The 13,661-nt window shown below is 32.5% G+C and overlaps 2 protein-coding genes across 4 annotated transcripts in view; one reads left to right on the top strand and one right to left on the bottom strand.

The window, feature by feature from the left end:
• CDase (neutral ceramidase) overlaps nt 1–2,727 on the bottom strand; it is a 166,036-nt gene extending 163,309 nt beyond the window's left edge. Inside the window, exon 1 of the mRNA XM_081989121.1 lies at nt 2,545–2,727. The gene's annotated coding sequence lies outside the window, so the exon portion shown is untranslated. The remainder of the gene's footprint in view (nt 1–2,544) is intronic.
• Nucleotides 1–13,661, top strand: part of PH4alphaEFB (prolyl 4-hydroxylase subunit alpha-1) — a 68,278-nt gene that overhangs the window by 2,687 nt on the left and 51,930 nt on the right. The window contains exon 1 of one of the 3 annotated variants that reach the window (XM_081989124.1): nt 3,230–3,441. The exons of the other annotated variants lie outside the window; for them this stretch is intronic. The gene's annotated coding sequence lies outside the window, so the exon portion shown is untranslated. Of the gene's footprint in view, nt 1–3,229; nt 3,442–13,661 lie in introns of those variants that run through there. 3 annotated transcript variants of the gene reach the window in all.

Here is a 13,661-nt window from a genome sequence, read left to right on the forward strand (position 1 = left end):
CCGAATTTGTTAGTGTTTATTAGGTTGTTAGATAGGTTATTTAATGGGGATTCTAAAAATGTGTTTAAAAAGGAGATTCGGAAACTAGAATTGGGTTTTACGGACGATTTTGTCGCAAACTGTCCTTTAAACCGTCATTTTACTAGTTCAAACTTTGACAGCGATTTTTCTTCTAATTGTACCGAATTTGTTAGTGTTTATTTGGTTGTGAGATAGGAAATTTAATGAGGATTCTAAAAATGTGCTTAAAAAGGAGATTCGGACACTAGAATTGGGTTTTACGGACGATTTTGTCCCAAACTGTTCTTTAAGCCGTCATTTTACTAGTTCAAACTTTGACAGCGCTTTTTCTTCTAATTGTACCGAATTTGTTAAAGTTTATTAGGTTGTTAGATAGGAAATTTAATGAGGATTCTAAAAATGTGCTTAAAAAGGAGATTCGGACACTAGAATTGGGTTTTACGGACGATTTTGTTGCAAACTGTCCTTTAAACCGTCATTTTACTAGTTCAAACTTTGACAGCGCTTTTTCTTCTAATTGTACCGAATTTGTTAGTGTTTATTAGGTTGTTGGATAGGAAATTTAATGAGGATTCTAAAAATGTGCTTAAAAAGGAGATTCGGACACTAGAATTGGGTTTTACGGACGATTTTGTTGCAAACTGTCCTTTAAACTGTCATTTTACTAGTTCAAACTTTGACACCGATTTTTCTTCTAACTGTACCGAATTTGTAAAAGTTTATTAGGTTGTTAGATAGGAAATTTAATGAGGATTCTAAAAATGTGCTTAAAAAGGAGATTCGGACACTAGAATTGGGTTTTACGGACGATTTTGTCCCAAACTGTTCTTTAAGCCGTCATTTTACTAGTTCAAACTTTGACAGCGCTTTTTCTTCTAATTGTACCGAATTTGTTAAAGTTTATTAGGTTGTTAGATAGGAAATTTAATGAGGATTCTAAAAATGTGCTTAAAAAGGAGATTCGGACACTAGAATTGGGTTTTACGGACGATTTTGTTGCAAACTGTCCTTTAAACCGTCATTTTACTAGTTCAAACTTTGACAGCGCTTTTTCTTCTAATTGTACCGAATTTGTTAGTGTTTATTAGGTTGTTGGATAGGAAATTTAATGAGGATTCTAAAAATGTGCTTAAAAAGGAGATTCGGACACTAGAATTGGGTTTTACGGACGATTTTGTTGCAAACTGTCCTTTAAACTGTCATTTTACTAGTTCAAACTTTGACACCGATTTTTCTTCTAACTGTACCGAATTTGTAAAAGTTTATTAGGTTGTTAGATAGGAAATTTAATGAGGATTCTAAAAATGTGCTTAAAAAGGAGATTCGGACACTAGAATTGGGTTTTACGGACGATTTTGTTGCAAACTGTCCTTTAAACCGTCATTTTACTAGTTTAAACTTTGACAGCGATTTTTCTTCTAATTGTACCGAATTTGTTAGTGTTTATTAGGTTGTTAGAGAGGAAATTTAATGAGGATTCTAAAAATGTGCTTAAAAAGGAGATTGGGACACTAGAATTGGGTTTTACGGACGATTTTGTTGCAAACTGTTCTTTAAACCGTCATTTTACTAGTTCAAATTTTGACAGCGCTTTTTCTTCTAATTGTACCGAATTTGTTAGTGTTTATTAGGTTGTTAGATAGGTTATTTAATGGGGATTCTAAAAATGTGCTTAAAAAGGAGATTGGGACACTAGAATTGGGTTTACGGACGATTTTGTCGCAAACTGTTCTTTAAACCGTCATTTTACTAGTTCAAACTTTGACAGCGATTTTTCTTCTAATTGTACCGAATTTGTTAGTGTTTATTAGGTTGTTAGATAGGAAATTTAATGAGGATTCTAAAAATGTGCTTAAAAAGGAGATTCGGACACTAGAATTGGGTTTTACGGACGATTTTGTTGCAAACTGTCCTTTAAACCGTCATTTTACTAGTTCAAACTTTGACAGCGCTTTTTCTTCTAATTGTACCGAATTTGTTAGTGTTTATTAGGTTGTTAGATAGGAAATTTAATGAGGATTCTAAAAATGTGCTTAAAAAGGAGATTCGGACACTAGAATTGGGTTTTACGGACGATTTTGTCCCAAACTGTTCTTTAAGCCGTCATTTTACTAGTTCAAACTTTGACAGCGCTTTTTCTTCTAATTGTACCGAATTTGTTAAAGTTTATTAGGTTGTTAGATAGGAAATTTAATGAGGATTCTAAAAATGTGCTTAAAAAGGAGATTCGGACACTAGAATTGGGTTTTACGGACGATTTTGTTGCAAACTGTCCTTTAAACCGTCATTTTACTAGTTCAAACTTTGACAGCGCTTTTTCTTCTAATTGTACCGAATTTGTTAGTGTTTATTAGGTTGTTAGATAGGAAATTTAATGAGGATTCTAAAAATGTCCTTAAAAAGGAGATTCGGACACTAGAATTGGGTTTTACGGACGATTTTGTCGCAAACTGTCCTTTAAACCGTCATTTTACTAGTTCAAACTTTGACAGCGATTTTTCTTCTAATAGACTTTAGACTCACCTTTTGGGTGTTTGCGCGCGTTTACGACTCCTTCACCTTATCCACACCGTTTCTTGGGGTAATCGGGGCCGGTGCACTAAACCACTTACACTCACACAACCGGGACAGTCTAACGAACATTTTGCGGTACTTTGCGCCCCTCAAATCGCACTTTTAACCGCTTTTTTGAGTGAAATTGCGGAGGAGGTTTTCGAACGCGCGCCCTCTCCCACTAAACGTCAGGCACTGATTGATAAATGACAGCGTTGACAGCTGAACGGCCGCTAGGGCTGGGTTTTGCAACGCACGCCAATAGGGATGGGCTCAAAACCTTTCAGGGCCGGTATCTCGGTTATTTAGAAAATTTTCAAAAAATTGACAAAGCGCATTCGCCAATTGTCAAAAAATCTTACAATTTTGCCAAAAAAAAAAAATCAGAAAAATAAATAAATTTAAAAAACAAATTTCTAGACAAGGCGCATTCTACCGCTTATTTTTCTGATTTTTTTTTTTTTGCAAAATTGTAAGATTTTTTGACAATTGGCGAATGCGCTTTGTCAATTTTTTGAAAATTTTCTAAATAACCGAGATACCGGCCCTGGAAGGTTTTGAGCCCATCCCTATTGGCGTGCGTTGCAAAACCCAGCCCTAGCGGCCGTTCAGCTGTCAACGCTGTCATTTATCAATCAGTGCCTGACGTTTAGTGGGAGAGGGCGCGCGTTCGTAAAACCTCCTCCGCAATTTCACTCAAAAAAGCGGTTAAAAGTGCGATTTGAGGGGCGCAAAGTACCTCAAAATGTTCGTTAGACCGTCCCGGTTGTGTGAGTGCAAGTGGTTTAGTGCCCCGGCCCCCATTACCCCCCAAAAACGGTGTGGATAAGGTGAAGGAGTCGGTAAACGCGCGCAAACACCCAAAAGGTGAGTCTAAAGTCAATTTTTGCTGCTTTTCTCGCTGGAAAACTGGAAAGTGCGGTTATTGCGCGCATTTTCCGGGCTTTTCCGAAGCGTTTTAGCCCCAAAGAGGGCTGGGGGCCAGTTTTCCTCCGGTGTGATTCAAAATGGCCGCCACCCTGTGATTTACCCGGTACACCGTTGCCGATTATTCATTTTGTTAAGTCAGGCAGTGTTGCCAAATGGCTTACTGTTCAAAGTGAGCAGATTTAGGGAGTTTCTCCCTGGATTTCCTAAAAAATATCTGTATTTGGCTGTATTAGTTGACTCCTAGAGGCTTCTGGCAACTCAAGATGGCTTCTAGAGGCCTCTGGCAAGTTTAAAACAATCTTTACAAGGTTTAGAGGCCTTCTGGCAATTTAAGATGGCTTCCAGAGGCATCTGGCAACTCAAAATGGCCTCCAGAGGCTTCTGGTAATTCAAGATGGCTTCTAGAGGCATCTGGCACTTTTAAAACAGTCTAAGAAGAGTCCAGAGGCTTCTGGCAACTCAAAATGGCTTCCAGAGGCATCTGGCAACTAAACCGTCATGTGACAATTGTCAAAAATCTCAAAAACACGTCTTGTTTTGAAAATTGCGTTAAATTGTAATTCTGGCAAATTCTAAACAAATTCTGACAGTTTTGACGTGTAAGTGACAGTTGCCACGTGACTTTAAAACACTATAAATTTGACAGATCATAACTCGGTTATTATGACGGTTACGCGAGTCGTTCAAACGTCAAAATGTTTGACAGAACCTTAGCTTTCTTTTGTTTTCTTTGAAATTTTTTGAAAAATTCTCAAATAACCGAGATACCGGCCCTGGAAGGTTTTGACTGCTGTCAAACTTTGACAGATCATTACTCGGCTACTATGACAGTTACGCGAGTCGTTCAAACGTTAAAATGTTCGACAGAACCTTAGCTTTCTTTTGTTTTCTTAGAAATTTTTTGAAAAATTCTCAAATAACTGAGATACCGGCCCTGGAAGGTTTTGACTGCTGTCAAACTTTGACAGTTCATAACTCGGCTACTGTGACAGGTAGGCAAGTCGTTTAAACGTCAAAATGTTTGACAGGAGCTTGGCTTTCTTTTGTTTTCTTAGAAATTTTTTGAAAAATTCTCGGTTTACGGTTTACGGTTTTACGGACGATTTTGTTGCAAACTGTCCTTTAAACCGTCATTTTACTAGTTCAAACTTTGACAGCGCTTTTTCTTCTAATTGTACCGAATTTGTTAGTGTTTATTAGGTTGTTAGATAGGAAATTTAATGAGGATTCTAAAAATGTCCTTAAAAAGGAGATTCGGACACTAGAATTGGGTTTTACGGACGATTTTGTTGCAAACTGTCCTTTAAACCGTCATTTTACTAGTTCAAACTTTCACAGCGAGTTTTCTTCTAATTGTACCGAATTTGTTAAAGTTTATTAGGTTGTTAGATAGGAAATTTAATGAAGATTCTAAAAATGTGCTTAAAAAGGAGATTCGGACACTAGAATTGGGTTTTACGGACGATTTTGTCCCAAACTGTTCTTTAAGCCGTCATTTTACTAGTTCAAACTTTGACAGCGCTTTTTCTTCTAATTGTACCGAATTTGTTAAAGTTTATTAGGTTGTTAGATAGGAAATTTAATGAGGATTCTAAAAATGTGCTTAAAAAGGAGATTCGGACACTAGAATTGGGTTTTACGGACGATTTTGTCGCAAACTGCCCTTTAAACCGTCATTTTACTAGTTCAAACTTTGACAGCGATTTTTCTTCTAATTGTACCGAATTTGTTAAAGTTTATTAGGTTGTTAGATAGGAAATTTAATGAGGATTCTAAAAATGTGCTTAAAAAGGAGATTCGGACACTAGAATTGGGTTTTACGGACGATTTTGTTGCAAACTGTCCTTTAAACCGTCATTTTACTAGTTCAAACTTTGACAGCGCTTTTTCTTCTAATTGTACCGAATTTGTTAGTGTTTATTAGGTTGTTAGATAGGAAATTTAATGAGGATTCTAAAAATGTCCTTAAAAAGGAGATTCGGACACTAGAATTGGGTTTTACGGACGATTTTGTTGCAAACTGTCCTTTAAACCGTCATTTTACTAGTTCAAACTTTCACAGCGAGTTTTCTTCTAATTGTACCGAATTTGTTAAAGTTTATTAGGTTGTTAGATAGGAAATTTAATGAGGATTCTAAAAATGTGCTTAAAAAGGAGATTCGGACACTAGAATTGGGTTTTACGGACGATTTTGTTGCAAACTGTCCTTTAAACCGTCATTTTACTAGTTCAAACTTTGACAGCGCTTTTTCTTCTAATTGTACCGAATTTGTTAGTGTTTATTAGGTTGTTAGATAGGAAATTTAATGAGGATTCTAAAAATGTCCTTAAAAAGGAGATTCGGACACTAGAATTGGGTTTTACGGACGATTTTGTTGCAAACTGTCCTTTAAACCGTCATTTTACTAGTTCAAACTTTCACAGCGAGTTTTCATCTAATTGTACCGAATTTGTTAAAGTTTATTAGGTTGTTAGATAGGAAATTTAATGAGGATTCTAAAAATGTGCTTAAAAAGGAGATTCGGACACTAGAATTGGGTTTTACGGACGATTTTGTTGCAAACTGTCCTTTAAACCGTCATTTTACTAGTTCAAACTTTGACAGCGCTTTTTCTTCTAATTGTACCGAATTTGTTAGTGTTTATTAGGTTGTTAGATAGGAAATTTAATGAGGATTCTAAAAATGTCCTTAAAAAGGAGATTCGGACACTAGAATTGGGTTTTACGGACGATTTTGTCGCAAACTGTCCTTTAAACCGTCATTTTACTAGTTTAAACTTTGACAGCGCTTTTTCTTCTAATTGTACCGAATTTGTTAGTGTTTATTAGGTTGTTAGATAGTAAATTTAATGAGAATTCTAAAAATGTGCTTAAAAAGGAGATTCGGACACCAGAATTGGGTTTTACGGACGATTTTGTCGCAAACTGTCCTTTAAACCGTCATTTTACTAGTTCAAACTTTGAGAGCGATTTTTCTTCTAATTGTACCGAATTTGTTAGTGTTTATTAGGTTGTTAGATAGGAAATTCAATGAGGATTCTAAAAATGTGCTTAAAAAGGAGATTCGGACACTAGAATTGGGTTTACGGACGATTTTGTCGCAAACTGTCCTTTAAACCGTCATTTTACTAGTTCAAACTTTGACAGCGATTTTTCTGCTAATTGTACCGAATTTGTTAGTGTTTATTAGGTTGTTAGATAGGAAATTTACTGAGGATTCTAAAAATGTGCTTAAAAAGGAGATTCGGACACTAGAATTGGGTTTTACGGACGATTTTGTCGCAAACTGTCCTTTAAACCGTCATTTTACTAGTTCAAACTTTGACAGCGATTTTTCTTCTAATTGTACCGAATTTGTTAGTGTTTATTAGGTTGTTAGATAGGAAATTTAATGAGGATTCTAAAAATGTGCTTAAAAAGGAGATTCGGACACTAGAATTGGGTTTTACGGACGATTTTGTCGCAAACTGTCCTTTAAACCGTCATTTTACTAGTTCAAACTTTCACAGCGAGTTTTCTTCTAATTGTACGGAATTTGTTAAAGTTTATTAGGTTGTTAGATAGGAAATTTAATGAGGATTCTAAAAATGTGCTTAAAAAGGAGATTCGGACACTAGAATTGGGTTTTACGGACGATTTTGTCCCAAACTGTTCTTTAAGCCGTCATTTTACTAGTTCAAACTTTGACAGCGCTTTTTCTTCTAATTGTACCGAATTTGTTAGTGTTTATTAGGTTGTTGGATAGGAAATTTAATGAGGATTCTAAAAATGTGCTTAAAAAGGAGATTCGGACACTAGAATTGGGTTTTACGGACGATTTTGTCGCAAACTGTTCTTTAAACCGTCATTTTACTAGTTTAAAGTTTGACAGCGCTTCTCTTCTAATTGTACCGAATTTGTTAGTGTTTATTAGGTTGTTAGATAGGAAATTTAATGAGGATTCTAAAAATGTGCTTTAAAAGGAGATTCGGACACTAGAATTGGGTTTTACGGACGATTTTGTGAAGATACTTCGAGAAAGATAATGAGGACGTTTGGCAACATTGCAATACATTTATAAGGTTTAGAATTTGTTTCAGTCAATCAAAGAAATACATTTCCGTAATTCTATACGTTTCCTAGATATTCAAATTTTTTTTTTTTGGAAATTGTCTCAAAATTTTGAAAATTTCATATTTTCAGGGCTTGAAAATTGCATAAAAATTTTATATATCCACCATTTTTGGGGTTTCAGTGACTGTAAGAAGCTCAAAATGTTCGTCTTAAACTGCTTTTTCACCTCGTACTAATCGCAATACAATTGACCATATACAGGGTGGTACAAATTTATAAAGTTTGCGATCACTCTGTGAACGATACAAAAAATACACTTACTACATGAATACTTACTTAATTTTTGATTTCTACACACACAATATAATATTTTCACTGAAAGAAAAAATAATATTAGTGTGTGAGTGGTTATTATTACACGTTCAATATTTTCTACAATTTATATACACACTTAAATTATTATCACTGTTAAAAGCCCATTACTATAATTAGTAGTTAAATTATTATGATAAATTGGAAAAAGTTAAATTGTTGTAGGAAAAAGTAATTGCTAAATCATAGTTCTGCAAATATTATTACTTTCTACTGATAAAAGTTGTAGTATTAAGCTGTTATGCCTGAAATAGTATTACAAAGTGGCTTTTTGTGTTAAAAATTAAAAAAGGTAATCAGTAATTTGACAAAGTGTGTTGGTCTAATTTTAGACATTTTTAGGTTATATTCAGGAAAATTAGGTATTTTTGCGTACAATTTTTATTTGTCTAAATTACGTAATACGAGTAGTATAAAGGTGTAAATATTAATTAATTAGTAATTTTTTTGACCAATTTAAAATTTTTTGAATCATTGATTCTGGCTTAAGCAAATTTCTTGCATTCAAAGACAGTGCATTTGAAAACTGAGATTATTTTTGGGACATGTTTGGTGGTTTTGCAATTTTTGCTCTACAAATGAAATTAAGGGGTGTGTTCAAAAAAGTCGCCACTTCTTTAACAACCCTCAATTTTTTAGCTCACCCTGTAGCACATAGACCGCTAAGGTAATTTTGAAGGACACTACTTCAAAGAGGAGGAAAAAGTGAATTTTTTGAGTGGTTCACCGTTGCTGTATCTCCAAAAGCATTTGAGATATTGCCGGTTAAACTTTTAAGGTACTTTTTCGACAAAATTGAGTTTCTGGTCTCCAAAATGGATTTTGTGGAATATCTCCTAACCTAATAGAGATACGGAAAAAGTTCCAGGAATGAAAATTGCGTAAAAAGGGTCAAATATACCAAACCCGTTCTTTAAACCGACTAATTTCCAGTGAAACTGCATATAGGGTGACCAAACTTTGACAACCTTTGGTTTTTTTACTCATCCTGTACACCAAAGGTTACCAAAATAATATTGGAGAACACCACTGGAAAGAGGAGAAAAACGAGAATTTTTTGAATGGCTCACCGTTGCTGTATCTCCAAAACCAGTTGAGATATTGCCGGTTAAACTTTTGAGGTACTTTTTCAACAAAAAGTGCAGGAGGTAAAAATTTGCGTGAAAAACCGACAAATTTGAGAAAAAACACGATTTATCACGTCAAATTTACCATTTATGATTTTCAACTGCGTTTATGCTTAACTAAGAAGTAAGAAACATATTTATAGGATGAAAATATAATTAGAGAACGATTCAAACACACGGAATTTTAACGTAAATTGAATTAAAATATAGTTAATTTTCAAGCTCACTTCTTAAATGATACAAATGGGTTAACCTCACTTTTAATTTCGTACATCTTAGGTGATAAATCTTAAATTAGAATAAAGCCACTATTACAAATAGTGTTGTTAATGTGAAATATTCTAATAAAAATGAAATATTTCAGTGCCCATAAATTTCCTAATTTTCGAGTGACATTGTTGACAATGACAGACAATTGACATAAAATAAACGAAACTTCTATTGGATTATTGAAATTTGATATTAGTTTTTAGGTACTATTACAAATAGTGTAATTGTTAATATGAAATCTTTCACTTGTAAATATTCATTATTTCAGATGTTACTAACATCAAAGATAATCTGTAATTTTGCAAATTGTGATAAATTTTTGGATGATTTTTAGGTCATGTAATATTGTAAATCAATTTGAATCAATTTGTACACTTTAAGAAAAGGTTTTTAAGAGAAAGTTAACTTATTTTAGTAAACTTTAATCTTAATGCAGTGTAAATTGATTTGCATTAACATTTCTTCTTCCCTTCTATTACTCAATAATAGCACGTTGAGCAAGTTTACACAGATATTTAAAGTTCAAGAAAAGTACACAATTTCATGTGTTTGCATAATAAAATAATGCAAGACCAGACAATCATTATCTATAGTTAACAAAGTTAATCTTGCTAAATAATATACAGGGTAGTTCAAAAAATAGTGACATAGCATGGGTGTTCCCACAAAATGAGTTCTAACCGGTTTCTTCCCGCAAACCAAATTCTAACTTTAAAACCTTGAAAACTGCCTTAGAAACCATATTTTGAGTTGGACACTTTAAATGTTGCTTTGAAAACTTTAGATTCGCCTCATATCAATGGAAATTGACCTAACATTTGTATTTTGAGTCAGTTTTCATGATTTTCAAGTAAACTATCACAATTGCAGCCTGAAAATTGATTAGAAAACCAAATTTTAACCTTAAAATCTTGAACACTGTCTTTGAAACCCTATTTTGACTTTAAAACCTTGAAAACTGCTTTGGAAACCAAATTTTGACTTTAAAACATTGAAAACTGCTTTGGAAACCAAATTTTGACTTGGACACTTCAAATGTTGCTTTGATAACTTTAGATTCACCTCATATCAATGGAAATTGACCTAACATTTGTATTTTGAGTCAGTTTTCATGATTTTCAAGTAAACTATCACAATTGCAGCCTGAAAATTGATTAGAAAACCAAATTTTAACCTTAAAATCTTAAACACTGTCTTTGAAACCATATTTTGACTTTAAAACATTGAAAACTGCTCTGGAAACCAAATTTTGACTTGGACACTTCAAATGTTGCTTTGATAACTTTAGATTCACCTCATATCAATGGAAATTGACCTAACATTTGTATTTTGAGTCAGTTTTCATGATTTTCAAGTAAACTATCACAATTGCAGCCTGAAAATTGATTAGAAAACCAAATTTTAACCTTAAAATCTTGAACACTGTCTTTGAAACCTTATTTTGACTTTAAAACCTTGAAAACTGCTTTGGAAACCAAATTTTGACTTTAAAACATTAAAAACTGCTTTGGAAACCAAATTTTGACTTGGACACTTCAAATGTTGCTTTGATAACTTTAGATTCACCTCATATCAATGGAAATTGACCTAACATTTGTATTTTGAGTCAGTTTTCATGATTTTCAAGTAAACTATCACAATTGCAGCCTGAAAATTGATTAGAAAACCAAATTTTAACCTTAAAATCTTAAACACTGTCTTTGAAACCATATTTTGACTTTAAAACATTGAAAACTGCTCTGGAAACCAAATTTTGACTTGGACACTTCAAATGTTGCTTTGATAACTTTAGATTCACCTCATATCAATGGAAATTGACCTAACATTTGTATTTTGAGTCAGTTTTCATGATTTTCAAGTAAACTATCACAATTGCAGCCTGAAAATTGATTAGAAAACCAAATTTTAACCTTAAAATCTTGAACACTGTCTTTGAAACCATATTTTGACTTTAAAACATTGAAAACTGCTTTGGAAACCAAATTTTGACTTGGACACTTCAAATGTTGCTTTGATAACTTTAGATTCACCTCAAATCAATGGAAATTGACCTAACATTTTTATTTTGAGCCAGTTTTCATGATTTTCAAGTGAACCATCACAATTGCAGCCTGAAAATTGATTAACAAACCAAATTTTAACCTTAAAACCTTGAACACTGTCTTTGAAACCATATTTTGACTTTAAAACCTTGAAAACTGCTTTGGAAACCAAATTTTGATTTGGACACTTGAAATGTTGCTTTGATAACTTTAGATTCACTTTGTATCAATGGAAATTGACTGCGCAAAATTGCGCAATTTAGAGTTTAATAATAATTCCGACTTAAAATTTGAATTTTTTTTATTATTCCCCGAGATATCCGAAAAATGCCGTCATTTTGGAAGTATAAATTTACAAATCGATCTTACATGAGTATAAAAATTGTAAAAAACAATTTTCATAAAAAAACAAACTTTTTGAAAGTTTTGGAATTTTTTGAAAATGCAAAAACCGGGTGAAAATCTGAAAATGGCAAATTAAGCTTAGAGGAGTCTATAAATTCCAGAAAATCAATTTTTATGATAAAAACACACTTTTTGAAAGTTTTGGAATTTTTTGAAAATGCATAAAACAGGGTGAAAATCTGAAAATGGCAAATTGATCTTAGAGGAGTCTAGAAATTCCAGAAAATCAATTTTTATGATAAAAACACACTTTTTGAAGGTTTTGGGATTTTTTGAAAATGCAAAAACAGAGCGAAAATCTGAAAATGGTAAATTTGCTCTTAGAAAAGTCTAGAAATTCCAGAAAATCAATTTTCATGATAAAAACACACTTTTTGAAAGTTTTGGAATTTTTTGAAAATGCATAAAACAGGGTGAAAATCTGAAAATGGCAAATTGATCTTAGAGGAGTCTAGAAATTCCAGAAAATCAATTTTTATGATAAAAACACACTTTTTGAAGGTTTTGGGATTTTTTGAAAATGCAAAAACAGAGCGAAAATCTGAAAATGGTAAATTTGCTCTTAGAAAAGCCTAGAAATTCCAGAATATCAATTTTTATGATAAAAGCACACTTTTTGAAAGTTTTGAAATTTTTTGAAAATGCGAAAACAGGCTGAAAATTTGAAAATTGCAAATTGAGCTTAGAGGAGTCTAGAAATTCCAGAAAATCAATTTTTATGATAAAAACACACTTTTTGAAGGTTTTGGGATTTTTTGAAAATGCAAAAACAGAGTGAAAATCTGAAAATGGCAAATTGCTCTTGGAGAAGTCTAGAAATTCCAGAAAATCAATTTTTATGATAAAAACACACTTTTTGAAAATTTTGGAATTTTTGAAAATGCAAAAACAGAATGAAAATCTGAAACTAACAAATTGCTCTTAGAGAAGTTTAGAAATTCCAGAAAATCAATTTTTATGGTAAAAACACACTTTTTGAAGGTTTTGGAGTTTTTTGAAAATGCAAAAACAGGGTGAAAATCTGAAAATAACAAATTGCTCTTAGAGAAGTCTAGATATTCCAGAAAATCAATTTTTATGATAAAAACACACTTTTTGAAGGTTTTGGGATTTTTTGAAAATGCAAAAACAGGGTGAAAATCTGAAAATAACAAATTGCTCTTAGAGAAGTCTAGATATTCCAGAAAATCAATTTTTATGATAAAAACACACTTTTTGAAGGTTTTGGGATTTTTTGAAAATGCAAAAACAGAGCGAAAATCTGAAAATGGTAAATTTGCTCTTAGAAAAGTCTAGAAATTCCAGAAAATCAATTTTTATGATAAAAACACACTTTTTGAAAATTTTGGAATTTTTGAAAATGCAAAAACAGAATGAAAATCTGAAACTAACAAATTGCTCTTAGAGAAGTTTAGAAATTCCAGAAAATCAATTTTTATGGTAAAAACACACTTTTTGAAGGTTTTGGAGTTTTTTGAAAATGCAAAAACAGGGTGAAAATCTGAAAATAACAAATTGCTCTTAGAGAAGTCTAGATATTCCAGAAAATCAATTTTTATGATAAAAACACACTTTTTGAAGGTTTTGGGATTTTTTGAAAATGCAAAAACAGGGTGAAAATCTGAAAATAACAAATTGCTCTTAGAGAAGTCTAGATATTCCAGAAAATCAATTTTTATGATAAAAACACACTTTTTGAAGGTTTTGGAGTTTTTTGAAAATGCAAAAACAGGGTGAAAATCTGAAAATAACAAATTGCTCTTAGAGAAGTCTAGATATTCCAGAAAATCAATTTTTATGATAAAAACACACTTTTTGAAGGTTTTGGGATTTTTTGAAAATGCAAAAACAGAGCGAAAATCTGAAAATGGTAAATTTGCTCTTAGAA

This window comes from Ips typographus, linkage group LG11 (genome assembly GCF_016097725.1).
Source record: "Ips typographus isolate SLU linkage group LG11, UJ_Ityp_2.0, whole genome shotgun sequence".
In the NCBI taxonomy this organism is placed as follows: Eukaryota; Metazoa; Arthropoda; class Insecta; order Coleoptera; family Curculionidae; genus Ips; species Ips typographus.